The 13278-nt window shown below is 38.0% G+C and overlaps 1 protein-coding gene across 4 annotated transcripts in view; it reads right to left on the reverse strand.

Moving 5' to 3' along the window:
• The window catches only part of FRMD3 (FERM domain containing 3), a 139834-nt gene that overhangs the window by 91958 nt on the left and 34598 nt on the right, over positions 1–13278 (reverse strand). Inside the window, exon 1 of one of the 4 annotated variants that reach the window (XM_068928265.1) lies at positions 8546–8679. The exons of the other annotated variants lie outside the window; for them this stretch is intronic. The gene's annotated coding sequence lies outside the window, so the exon portion shown is untranslated. Of the gene's footprint in view, positions 1–8545; positions 8680–13278 lie in introns of those variants that run through there. 4 annotated transcript variants of the gene reach the window in all.

The following is a 13278-nucleotide window of genomic DNA, read 5'->3' on the forward strand; positions in this document are numbered from 1 at the left end:
AAGCTGGCCAATAATACATCTTTGACATCTCTCCCACACATACACTTTTTGTTTTTATGCATATACATACACACACACACTTTACATAAACATAGATGAAACATGTCAAGGAAAAGGATCAAAGGATTTTAAAACCAGTAAACCATTAGATCATCTTGACTGTCTGTATAATTTGGAACATACAATTTTATCCAGTTTAAGCCTCATATTACCCAGTTTGATCCTTTGTCAAGCTCAACAATTACATCTACCTACAGTGTATCATCAACTAAGGCAGTCAATCTTGATTTAAAGCCTTCAAAAGAGATGCAAACTCCACAGATTCTGTTGTTGGTTTATTCTACCCCATTAGAAGTTTTAAAAAGCAAACTTGGAAAAAAAAAATGCTTCAGTTAAACTGCCAGCATGGCATCTATGCATGCCATAATTTTCTGACAACTTTTTAACTAAAAATACTAAAATATATACATCTCTCTGTGTCTCAAACTATCTCCTTTCATCAAATGCATCTAAAGGACGACCATGATCTGTTTGACAGGATTCAAAAACTGTTATTTGAAAAAAAAAAAGCGCTGTCATATTTGATAATATCCATTTTATTACAAACTAGAACTTATTCTCAAATTTTGAGCACAACTGTTCCTAAAAGTTTGAAATATAGTTTCATGTTTATCTTAGTCCCTGAAACAGCTATGAGCAGCCAACTTCAGGCACCGATTGAAACTTTTTCAGACCAGCCTAAATCTTTCTGTGCGCATATACCTGAATTTAGTTCAAACTTCTATCTTGTTTTTCCAGCATCAACTTTGAAATATTGATGTAAAATTGATTTAAAACACTGATGCAGAGCTCATTTCAAGGGCTTCTTATATTTTGAATGGCTGTAAAGTTTAAATATCCTTCCTCCAAAAAGCATAAACTTAACAACGAAGCATTCAAACATGAGGAAAATCCCATACAATAATCAGCTCAGTTACTGAATTTATGCTGAAAGCAGTTAACTTGTTCTATACATAGTTTTAGGCTAGAGTTACTGACTTGCAGTTTCTTATAATTGCAGCTGGATGCCTTTGCAACTCAGGCAAAGTCATACTCGATGTGAGAACAGCTCTCCTAAATCCAGTGAGTTCTCAGCTTTTTGCTCTTGTAGCAGCTATAGATTTCCTGTCCCAAAACACCCTCCACGGTGGCTTGCACCAAGCTTGCACTAAAACATCGCGATTCTGCAGCACCTACTGCCTCTCATCAGAAGCACCCTCCAGTAGCTCACAGGAAGCTAGCACCGAGAAAGGGATAAGGTGCACAGATATCCCTCTTATATCAGCCTTGGGAACACTGATTTCCAAAGAGCTTGTGACAGATCAGTGAAACCGAAAGCAGGCGCACACCCTGCCCGTGGAGGGCTGCCGTGTTCCCCCCAGGGCTCACAGGAAGCAGAGGTCACACACTGGCTGTGCAATGGTCATGCTTCCCTTCTGGCTCACTGTGGCACGACATCTCTCTACTGTTACCCTACATCAGGGGGAAAGTGTGGGTCTTCTCTCCTGGCAGAAAGTATCAGAGGAAATCCTAGGAGCCACAAGTCCAGCACCAGAGCTGAATTTCATACCTGCAAAGTTTCCTAAAAAAGTTCAACTAAAAAGGAAACAAATACAGCAAACAGATTCCGTCTACAGCAGGGTGTAAATTCCATCCACTTTTGCATGTGTAGCCATTTTAGGTTTCTCATCTGTTTTAATTAGAACATCTCCATTTAATTTCACCTACCCTCATCTGCCACTCCATGGACTCTGCATAAAAGTTTCAAAATAACTGAAAAACTACCACATAAAGTTTCTGCCACTTGTGAAAATGTTACTAAAGGACTATATTGTGCATATCAACAAGATTCAGATAGATTTAAAATCTGTATAGCTTTTTCAGTTTCTTTTTCCAATCATCAACAGAAAAATCACTGACATTGCAAAACAAGTGGTACACCAGGAGCAAGTCTCAGCCTCTCAACTGCACAAACAGGCAGCAATCATCCTATCCTCGTCTACAACAATATCTATCTGCTGTTGTATATCACATGATGTTAGGGACATGCCACAGACTGAGGATGACAGCTCACGTTACTGCCTTAAAATTGTTGTGCTATTTGATCTACCCCTGAAAGCTTCAGCTGCCATAAAATTGAACAAGAAACTAGCTACACTTAAAAAAAAAAAAAAAAAAAAAGCCAAGGAAAACAGGAACCCTAAGCTCAGAAGAAGGCCCAAAGCACCAGAGAGTAAATAAAGAGGCAGACTACATTTTGTGAATGCAGTCTGCTTCCCTGATAAGTCAATCTTGCAATTTTGGGGATGCTTTTGGTATGCTTGCTATTAGAACTATTGGAAAAGAATAACGAATACACTGTATCACATGCGGAACATCCACTAGGACAACCAAACCTGTATCAATAAAACAATCAGCCTTCAATAGGTCCTGCCAGGAGTGCATAAGTTAGATACAAAGCAGTTTTTTCCCTGAAAGTAGAATATTAATTCACGTCAAGGACAAAGATTCTACTTTCCTAATGCAATACTCTTCTGTCTAGACTGTGAGAAGACTAAATATTTAAATTTCATTTGCATTACAGAGTTCAAATTTTAAAAGAAAAACAAATAAATTCATTTCAGCGTTGTGTCTGAAGTGTGCCACGTTTTATTCAGATGGCCTAACGGCATTAAACAATAAAGTATGAACTCTCGAAAAACCGATTTACCAGAAATATCTCCAGTGTAAACGCTACACCAAGCGTATAAATAGTTTGTATATTTATCATCTATGACATACATTTGGTAATTTTTTCCATTTCTTAATTTTTAGAGATAAACTGCCTACATCTAATAAAGGACATTTTTCCCTTCCACTTTCTATCCCATCAGCTTTTTCTTCACAAGCAAAAAAAGATATATTCCATTCCTTGATGTTTTTAAGCCTGTTTGGGTATAGCGAGGAACAAAGGCCTTAAAAATCCTTTTCTATTATGTTCTTTTTTCATCGGACATCCTAAAAATCAGCAAGGAAAATGTCTGGATGTTTAGTGATATTATGTAGCTCAACACTTAGCAAGTATCAAGTAGCTTGAATGGATCATCAGTTCATTCCATCTTTTAGTGCATTAACACTTGTGTTTGTTAGCGTTCAGACGGCAACAATCTTACTTCAGGCTAACCCGAACAAAGAATCGGTCTCTGGGCAAAGAACCAGAAGGCACGTTTTTATTAACTTTTTGTCTTAGAAGGGATGTAACGATAGTCTCCTGATGATGAAAAAACAATGGGTATTATAATATAACCTAACTTTTCTGGAAAGAAACTACATTGATGATGGATCAGGAAACTAATCTGCTTATAAGAACATTTCAAAGTTGCTGACACGTTCATAAAAAGCTTAGATAAGTATTAAGGTTACGCATGTGTTTTCAAGAGCAAATTTTTTTACTCACAAAAAGACTAAAAAAGCCAAGAGCTGCACAGCACAGAATGCTAGAGCACTTATGCCCTCAGCAGCATAAACGACTGTAAGCTCGCCAGCTCTTTCCTCTCCTGCATACACTGGCTTCTCACACAACATCAAAGCAACTGCAAGGTATTATTCCTTCCATTAGTCATGGTCCAACATATCCTAAAGATCACTTAAAGGAACTATTGACATTTTTATCCTCCAGCCAGTCATTTGGGTAACAACCCAGTACAGGGAGATGGCTGTACTGCCAGGACTCTTTTATTCAGGGTAACAAAGAGCAGAATATCCCAGATAACAAAAATTACAAATTACAAGGGGGAAAATTACAAGGGTACTATGGGATGCATACCGCAATGGGCTCAGCTTGGGCTTGATGTAGTTTAACAAGGCTGGCTCTGTACCAGCTTTACCAGTGATATAGCAGAGAGCAAGGATAACTCTCAGATACTTAATATTTTAACTCACTGCAGGATGTTTCATGCCTTAAGTGCACAACAGTAAGAGTGGCAGAAGAATCAGTGTAAAAGAACATGCAATTACTGCCTTGCTAATGCTAGCTTCTTATGGGTGGAAGGGGTGTCTGAGCAGAGATGAATGACTGTTTCTGTCACTCATTGTAGTGACCCCTCTCCACCCAGAAAACATTCAGAACATAAAATCTTTTGCCACTTACAATTTTTTGGCTTTCCAAAATATATGTAGGAGAAGAACTTCAGGAAAGTGTATTAAACCATTCTAATCGAGTAAATGATTTAGTTTAATATATTTCTGAATTGCATTTTAAAAATATTAGCTCCAATGCTGATTTTAGGCAATCCCTCCTGCAAAAGACTGTATTTTTAAATGTTTCACAGACCCAGCTCTGCACACCTTGCTGTTTTTATTTAAAAGCATTTAGAGCTTAATCCTGCAAAGGGTCCAACGACCCCATAACTTCAGATTTATTGGAGGCTGAGTAAGTTCACAGCTTGAAGGAGGACAAAAAAAAAAAAAAAACCATACCATAAACACACTCAGCATTTTGCAATTTCAAGCAAGAGTCTCAGCTTACAATGTAAGCTGCTATTTGCACACCACAAAGGACTTCTTCATGCTAAATTTATGAGGCTGAAACTTGTATGCAACTAAACCTGAATAAAGATTTCCATGCTTATGTTCTGAGCATCGCAATAACATACAAGGGATACGTGACCAAGCCAAGGTCACCCCTCCCTGTGTTTGCCTTTGCATGAACACGCTTACCTACCTTTTTTACTCTCAAACTAAACTTTATTCTGTTTTCAGCAGGTTTACATTGCAAGATGCATCAATGAAAGCGATGCAGACTTCTGAGGGTCTGAAATACATGCACGTATCACAGTAGTATCACATGAATATGTCAGGAGGCATATATCTATTCTCAGCAATAAGTGTAAGGGGGACCAGCCACAGATTTGCAGAGGGGACGACGTGGGCCCAAGGCACGCCTTCCTGTCCCAAACTGCCCTGTTCAATTGCATATCCTCAGTGTGGGGTAGGGAAAACCAGAAAACCAGGCATCCACGAAAAAGTGCAAATATATACTGCTTCTTTTACTGCTAGATAAGAGACACGTTACAGTGTATGAAGCCGGAAGTGCAGCACTTTCAAGGTCCCAAGACAACTCATGGGACCTACCAAGGATGAAAAAGCTACTGACTGATGGTGGCCAGATCCCTTCACCTGCAGCAGGAGCCTTTGAAAAGTTTATTATATTCCCAAAGGGAAGTCAGAACACATAGATTTGTGCCTAGTATCAACTGGTGGAGTTATGGGAAATGACTTCAGTGTTGTTCAGTGGAAGGTAAGAACTGGAACAGGACCAAGAGGAAAAACACCTCCAAGGCAAATGGATTTCTTAATATTGTTAATTATGCAATGAAGCAGAAAGTTGTGGCCTCAGCTCTCCATTTCCCTTTCATGTAAACCAAAGATATCTATGTATTAATTTCATTAATTATGTTTAACTTCAAAATTAATAGTTTTCTAGAGATTAAAAAGTTAATTAGTTCTTCTGCCTTTATGCTCATTACTCCAAAAGCAAGCTGACCAGAAAATAGCATAGATCTTAAATATTTTAAAGGTAGCAGGGCTTGAAATTTTCTTCGAAATCTCCTAAGAAACTGAGTACCATAACTGACCTGTATTTTGCCCAATCCTTACATTTTTTAATCTTTCTTTCCAGGAAATGCCTGTCCTCCTCCTCTATGTTTTACCTTACGTAATACTACTAAGCTTTAAAGGAAAAAGTACACATTATAAAACAACTCAGCCTGTAAGAACTTGATATTGATTTTCATTATTAAAAAAAGGGGAAAAAAAGGAATAAAAGCTCTTTGCAGTTACCACTTTAATAAATTTAACTAATATATCACTGAAGTTTTATTGAGCAATTGTTGCTTGGAGCCAAAAAATAAGTCATTTAGATATAATAATGAAATCAGACAACCCAGGATTTAGGGCCATGTTTTCCTCTAGAACACAAAGCTGAGGCAAATGGGTTTTGCATGAATTATTTATGCAGTAGGTGAGGGAAAGAAGTGCTTTCCCAATTCAAAGGAACATTCTGGTGACTACTGCAGCCACATCTTCCATGTACCCCGTCTCTAAAGAGAGTTCTCCCATGGCTTCATGCAGTTCAGTGATCCAGTTACCATTGCTTCTTCCTCAGTTCTCCTCTGCGTGTCCTTGCAAAAAAGATGTGGAACAACACATGCTCCACAGCTCATGGCAATTACAGACGTCGCTGTGACTGTAGAAGCAGATCCCCATTTGCTTCACTGGGGACCTGGTGCTTGTAAATTACTTTAAGAACAAAGCAAAAAAAGCAACCAAACAAAAACTCGTTCTCGATATGAAAAAGGTATGAGGGAAATTAAAACAAAAAACAAGCAAACTAAAAGCACGCTAGCATACAGTGGACACTATATTTACTTGGCTTGACTGTGATCTACTTTCAAAGATCTATTTTTATAGCAGAAATGACTATGCAGAGGAAAGAGAATTAAGCCTGTTACTAACACCAAGTTCATCCTTCTCATATGCTTACTGAATCATAACCACAAGATTTTCTTCTCTTTCCTGCCGCTATTTTAGGTAAAACTTGCAATGGACAGCAATGGTGCCAGCATTGCCCTTTCTGCATTTTCACGCTACATTGCTACAGCGACACAGAACACTGATGACTTGATAGCACTTGCACTTACAAAAGCATAGCGAAATCTACTTATAATATTTATTTACAAGAGCTGGTGGGTAATCCTTGTTCATTTTATATGTATCAACAAATTTTTTTTTTTAAACAGATGCCAGTGCTATTGAAAGGAAGATATCAATTAAAGTTTGGTAAAAAGATATGAAAGAACAAGATACAACTACAGACGCAAAATGAATCATGGGTGTTTTGAGTTAAAAAAAAAAAAAAAAAAAGCTCATACTGAACTCATATTTAAAGTGAGCATAAAAAAGCAACATGCATTACTGATGGTGCTAAAAAGAAAGTCTCCTCCTGGGGATCAGGGAACCTCACTGGGGCATAGGACTAGGCTCAGCTCCAAATAGTAAGTCTGGAGCTCCTCTCTGACCCCTGCCCCTGCCCCGTGATGGTGGTGAGGAAGCTGAAAGCACCCTGGTGGGAGCTGGGGAGAGGCGGCTGACTAGAATGAATACTGAGATTGCCCTTCTGCAGTGCAAAATAAATTGACAAATAAATTAGGAAAAAAAAAAAGAGACAACTTCACTCTAGGACTTAATGGCACTCCATGGCCATTCAAAGATGTGCAAAAATAGCAAGGATCAGTGACACCTGGAGTTCCCTGTTACAAAAATGAAGGCTCCTGCTTTAACAGCTAACAAAGCTTTCTTTGTCTGAAAGCTAGACACCTCCATTTCTGTGTACAAACCATTACTGATGCACACACAACACACACATTCCTACACTGGTTAGTTTTGACTTATTCACAGCGCTACAAGAATCTACACTAAGAATTTTCTTATCACTCTCTTCCTCTTGCTTCTAGTTAAGACAAATAAGTGCTACAGTAAGTCCATCCGTTATTTGATTTCCTAAACTTACTCTTGATCTTTTCAAGTAAAATATAGTCTCTGAAAACACCTACAAAAATTAGGTTCATCAGCAGTCAGCGCTTTAAAATATTCAAACTACTAAACATCTAGACAGTCTGGAAGATTTCAGCCGCAACCTAAATTCTCATTACTTATGCTGAGTAAGTTTCTTTTAATGCCTAAAAAAAAAAAAAAAAGGCTGTTGATTTGTTTGCCTAACCTAGTCATAAAAGAACTGTGTCTTACATACACACAATTCTTCTCCAGTCTATTAGTCTCACGTCAGGCTTTTTAGCCTCATAAGAAGCAGCATATCAGTGGGAATATTGTGGTAGAGAATATGATGCAAAAGCCATCATGGCTAACTCTGCTCTGGGTCAGTTCTCAAAAAGTTGCAGTCACCATGGGAACGGAGTGAAAGCCGAAAAGCAACAGAAAATGAAAGGGGAAAACCTCTCAGTGCCTGCTCCCTTAAGGAAATGAGACAAACACAGAAAAAATTAAACACACTTCTGGTTCATCAGAGAAACTGTGATGTTCTCCACATTGGAATATTCCTCCCTCCCCCACATTCACTTCTCTTTATTTGTAGATTCATGACGCTAAGCTTTTCTGTCCAGAGAGACCGCTTAATATTTTCTGTAATAAAAAGTAAAAATACAGAGATTTGTGATCTTTCTACTTACAACGATGCACGGGATTCCTATCAACCTATCCTACAGCTTACAGATTTACAAGAAAAGAGATGACTTCCTTGAAAACGGCCTAGTGAAAAGTCATTGCTGCTGATGGCACAAGCAACACATCTCTGGCAAAAACCTAAGGGAACATCCAGCAAAAGGAGTTTGATTTTTTTTTTTGAATTACTTAATACATGGAGACATAAAATGAACAGACAGCTACAAAAGATTGAATGTGAAAAGAGTAAGGTTTGAAATAGTCCTTACGCACTCCATTAAAAACTCACCTCAAGTAGTTTTCTCAGAGATGAAGAGGACAGCGTACGTACTCAGTCTCAGCAAATCGAGAACCAAGAACTTCCTAGGTAAAAGCAATCTGTACGACGGCCTCCCACTGAAGGACCTGTCTGTGCGAGAGCTGCAGAACCTCAGTTAACTGAGATCTCTGCTTAGTCAGTGAATTGGATGCAAATCAGAATGGTGCAAAAATGTATGCAAAAAGTTTTGCAATCCTTTCACTTCAGAGCATAACAAAGGCCCCTATGACTGTCATATAACAGCATTTCTCAAACATTAACGGATTCATCATTCTTGCAGCATCTTCGTGACGGAAATTAGCACTGTGCTTCCCGTTTTGGCTAGAAAACTAAGATACTTTGAGGTTGATTTGAGAAACTGAGAATCTCAAGAAGATTGAGAAGAAAATCTACCAGCTGTTAGCCAACGTTCAGTACCTTTCCTTCATCTCAAACCAATGTATTTATACTCAGACCATTTGGGACTCTCCAGTTTTCAAAACTGCAACCACAGTACTTTGTTTTTTGTTTTTTCTCTTAGGCACTTTCCTAAACTTAATTCCAGTAAATAAGCTGAGATCTTCTCTTTACTCATAAATATCCCTCCTCCTCCTCTTCTAACTTCACTATAAACCAGTTCCCAGTGACCTACACAAACATTTCTATCAGGATGCCAATCCAGACAGCTACTGCTTGTCAGCGTAAGTTCATAGTTCTCACTCACTCAGTCTCATCCCTCTCTATAACAGTTTTAGACCCTACCAGCTCTTCAAACTGTTTAAACCAGGCCCCAACAGAAGAACATTCCTCAGAAACACTAGTTTGGGTCCCCAGCCCACGACCCTGCTTGCTTTCCAACTAGCTTGGCTAATAGCCGTGTGATGGCCATAAGGCTAGTGTAGCATCAGCCTACGACTTTCTTCATCTGCATGTCATTTTTCTTCAGAAACATGCACGAAGAAGAAATCTATTCCCTGTTAAAAATACCACAGGAGTTAAGCCTTATAGGAGTACAATAAAAGACCAATGTTCTTGAACAGGACAACAGAGCAATGCGGCCCATTGTTCTCATACAAACTCTGCCAAACTGTTGTGGGGAGAGGGATTAAAAGCCTCCCACCCACTTGCATACCAAATTTTCATGTGCAAGTATAAGAAGCTTAACCCTTGCAGCCGTCTACTACAACGATGCTATTCAATTCAAGCAGTTAAGCAACTTTGTTCCAAATCATTGTAAATCTCATAACTGGTTTAAGTTCAGCAGTTTTTCTGATAATAAAGGTGACTTACTATTACTTAATATTACACATAATGTATTATAGAACCTTAGCACAATGAAAACTGGTTTTGTAAATAACTGACATAAAAAGGCAAACTAGATGCATTTCTAAAATTTATTCTAAATAAATCTGCAATAAACAAACATTGGTGCCTCATGGGGACAAGCCAAGAGGCTCATGAATAATACAGTTACAACCTCAGAGAAGAGCCTACAGATGGTGTTAAAATATTTAGCTTTTCATCCCACACAGATTATCAGATTTTTTTCATCGAACACTTAATATAGAAGTTGAAGATTACTTTCAAAAGTAGGATCACTTTATGTTTTTCAAGAGTGCACGCTTTTAAAATTACTCCAATGGAAGTCAGCGAGAAGCGTAAGGTAGAATCAAGGTGTGCAGCCACACATGTAGCAGCACACAGGGAAGCATGCAAAGAATGCATCTTCATTACACCTGACAGGAGCTAGAAGTGTTAGACTTAATTCCAAGAAGAAAAAGTTCCTCCAAATATCAAAAAACTAAACACGCTATTTTGCATGCAATTATTATATTTTCTATAAATAACCACACTGAAGACTGTAACTATTCCAGAGGCTTCACAGTCCCCGGAAAGCAGAAGTTTTACTGATACTCTAGCATTTATTTTGTAGACAGATACTACTGCAGGATAACACTTACAAATTTGTGTCAGTATGGACAGGACCTTCATATTCATGTTACCTACTTATGAAAGAGGTGTGCATATACAGACAATGTTGCTGAAGGTAAGGCATTTACATATCTTCACTTCATTTTCAAGTAAACTTGTGTTACTCTTACCAAAATATGCACCAGAACTGTTACTTCTGCTCAAGTCTTCCTTCTCACCATATGGGCATACAGTGGTCTGAGCTTCCCACTACCAAAGAAAGCCTTGTACTCCTGTATTTACCCTTTCTGTGTGAATCCAGTCAAATCTCTTATCATTCAAGTCTTTGTTTGCTCTCACACAAAATGAGAATATAGACTACCCACCTTTCTCACAGAAGAAACAATTTTCTTCAGAGTCCGTAAACAGCTCCTTAAAATTTTCACATAGTAAAATTGCCGTTTTAGCTATTAACTTTTCTAAAAGGAAATAGCCTTAGCCCTTGCAAATCTGTAAGACAGCTATTACAGAAGAGTCACACCAATTTTTGTGTGGAGGGGGTAGAACCAAGTCTGAAACAAAAGAGACAGATGAGGCAGCGCAGCCAGATCATTAGCTTCTGCTAGTTGCATATTTTCCCTGTTGGAATATGGCTAGAAAAAAATATACACACCACCTAGGCTGTCACAAGGACCTGAAGAGGCAAAGATACTTCATCGGTAAAAATCTAAGTTTGAAGAAAGACATTAGCACTTAAAAATCAGGCAAGTGCTTAACGAGTTGTTAAAACTGACTCTCAGACATTTTCTTTAACTGTAGATTCACTGCTGCCAGTCTCTCCACACTTTTTTTCTGCCTCCATCATCAGATTTTGAATACAGCTGAAAGCACATCTACTTGTAATAAGCACACACATGAGCAGAAAAAGGAAAATACATATGGGAGTAAAATACACAGGGTTAACACTGGTCTCTCTCAGCCTAGCAGTCCTGTGATGAACTATACCAGTAATATTAGAAAGCACTACAGTAGAGGTCTGAATAGAGGAAACTATATTTCCGTGAGGTTTAATCTTCCTTTCCCTGAAAACACAACACAGTATTTTCACCAAGCAAACTATTCATTATAGCACAAGGAGGAAGTGCAGTGAACTACCAGTTTCATAGCTCGACAATTCCTTGTAATCAGATCGCTACTTACTGTCATTTTAAAAAAGAAAGAAAAAGGCTGCAAGATATGTGGAAACATAAGTAAGAAATCAGCAGAGGTAGATAAAACCTGAGCTTTCTCAAGCTCTGTTGGAGTTGCGTCATTTACCCTCCTCGCTACAATTTCTATAGCCTTGATGAAAGGAGAAATACATTTGAACCAGAATACAGGCTAAAAAGAATAAGTTCAGGTTTTGTCTAAAATGTTATCCAAAGAGGTGACTTGTTCACAGTTTGTAAGAACCTTTCTCTGTGTGAAAGGTCTAAAACAGATACTACTTTAAGTTTAGAAGAAAGGCAGACTTCCCCACCCCCGCAATCCAAAGCTAAGAGTATGATGTGCACTGATTCTATCAGTTTCCCATTTCAGATGTTCTGTAGATACCAACACCTACAGAAAACCAGAAGGAAACAAAGGGAATAGTGGTGAAATACTGAACATTTAATCTAATCACATCACCAGTTAAAAAATTGCAGACGTATAATGAAGACCATACATAAGAGCAGGGAGTTTCTCATTCTAAAGATTAAAATTCTATTTCACTAGGAATGAATCCTCACACAGAAGAACAGTTACTGTGACATACTATAAATCAAAAGACGACTAAATATTCACCTCCCAGAGCAATACAACTGTCTATAGTTTCCATCTTGACCACCAAGGTGAAATCTACTTAAACTGCAGAAATGGCTCATTCAATTACTTCTTGATTTAATTTCTTTCGTATCTTATGGATTTAGAACAAGATGCTTACTGCCCTCAGATTACCCTTTGATATGAAAGTCAGTGCAGCTGCAAATCTCTTCCTTTGCTGTGTAATCCATCAGCCCAGGTCACAAAAGCACAACCAGCTGGATAGCCTTGAAATGAAAAGTCCTGAACGTGACAATTCGTCAACTCAATACAATCATACTTATGAAGTGATTGACACTAAGTCATATGGAGTCATATGAAGACTGACCCTAAGAGTATTACTTGACTGAGAAAAACAGCCTAGAAAAAAACCTGTAAAGGCAGAACATAACATTTTTAATAAGTAATTTTTATTTCTTTTCTAAAGACTAACTATATTAAATTGGAAGGGAAAAAAAGTTTCATCTTTGGCAGAATGTAATTACAGTTTTACTGCCAGAAAATCCTCTGCATTAAGCACATCCCTATGAACTAGTCTGAAGCTAATGACTACTAAATTAATGAGATCCCAGATGTTGCCCTCCATTTAATTTCCAGTTTATACTGCATTCTTTCAGCAGCTTTTTGGTTTAAAAACCATTCCAGACTCTACAGCAACAAGTCTCTCACTCACTTTTGAACTGCTGTATTTGGTAAACACTAATTCTTAGACAATTTCTCAGTCCTGAGTTATATTTTTAAGGTTCTCATTTTTACTTTGTCTACATTGATCAGCACATGTCACTCTAACGCAGTAGTTTAACATGTCTGAACTGATTCCTGTGTGCCAAAAGCAACTCATTACAAATAGCTGTCCAGATTCTTAGTTAACCTGTGAAATATCTTTGAAGAAAAATATTGCATTAAAAACCACTGACCTACATCAACCAATACCAAGATTAAAAATACATCAGAATAGAAACTCAAAATAT

Source organism: Struthio camelus, chromosome Z (genome assembly GCF_040807025.1).
Source record: "Struthio camelus isolate bStrCam1 chromosome Z, bStrCam1.hap1, whole genome shotgun sequence".
NCBI classification, from domain to species: Eukaryota; Metazoa; Chordata; class Aves; order Struthioniformes; family Struthionidae; genus Struthio; species Struthio camelus.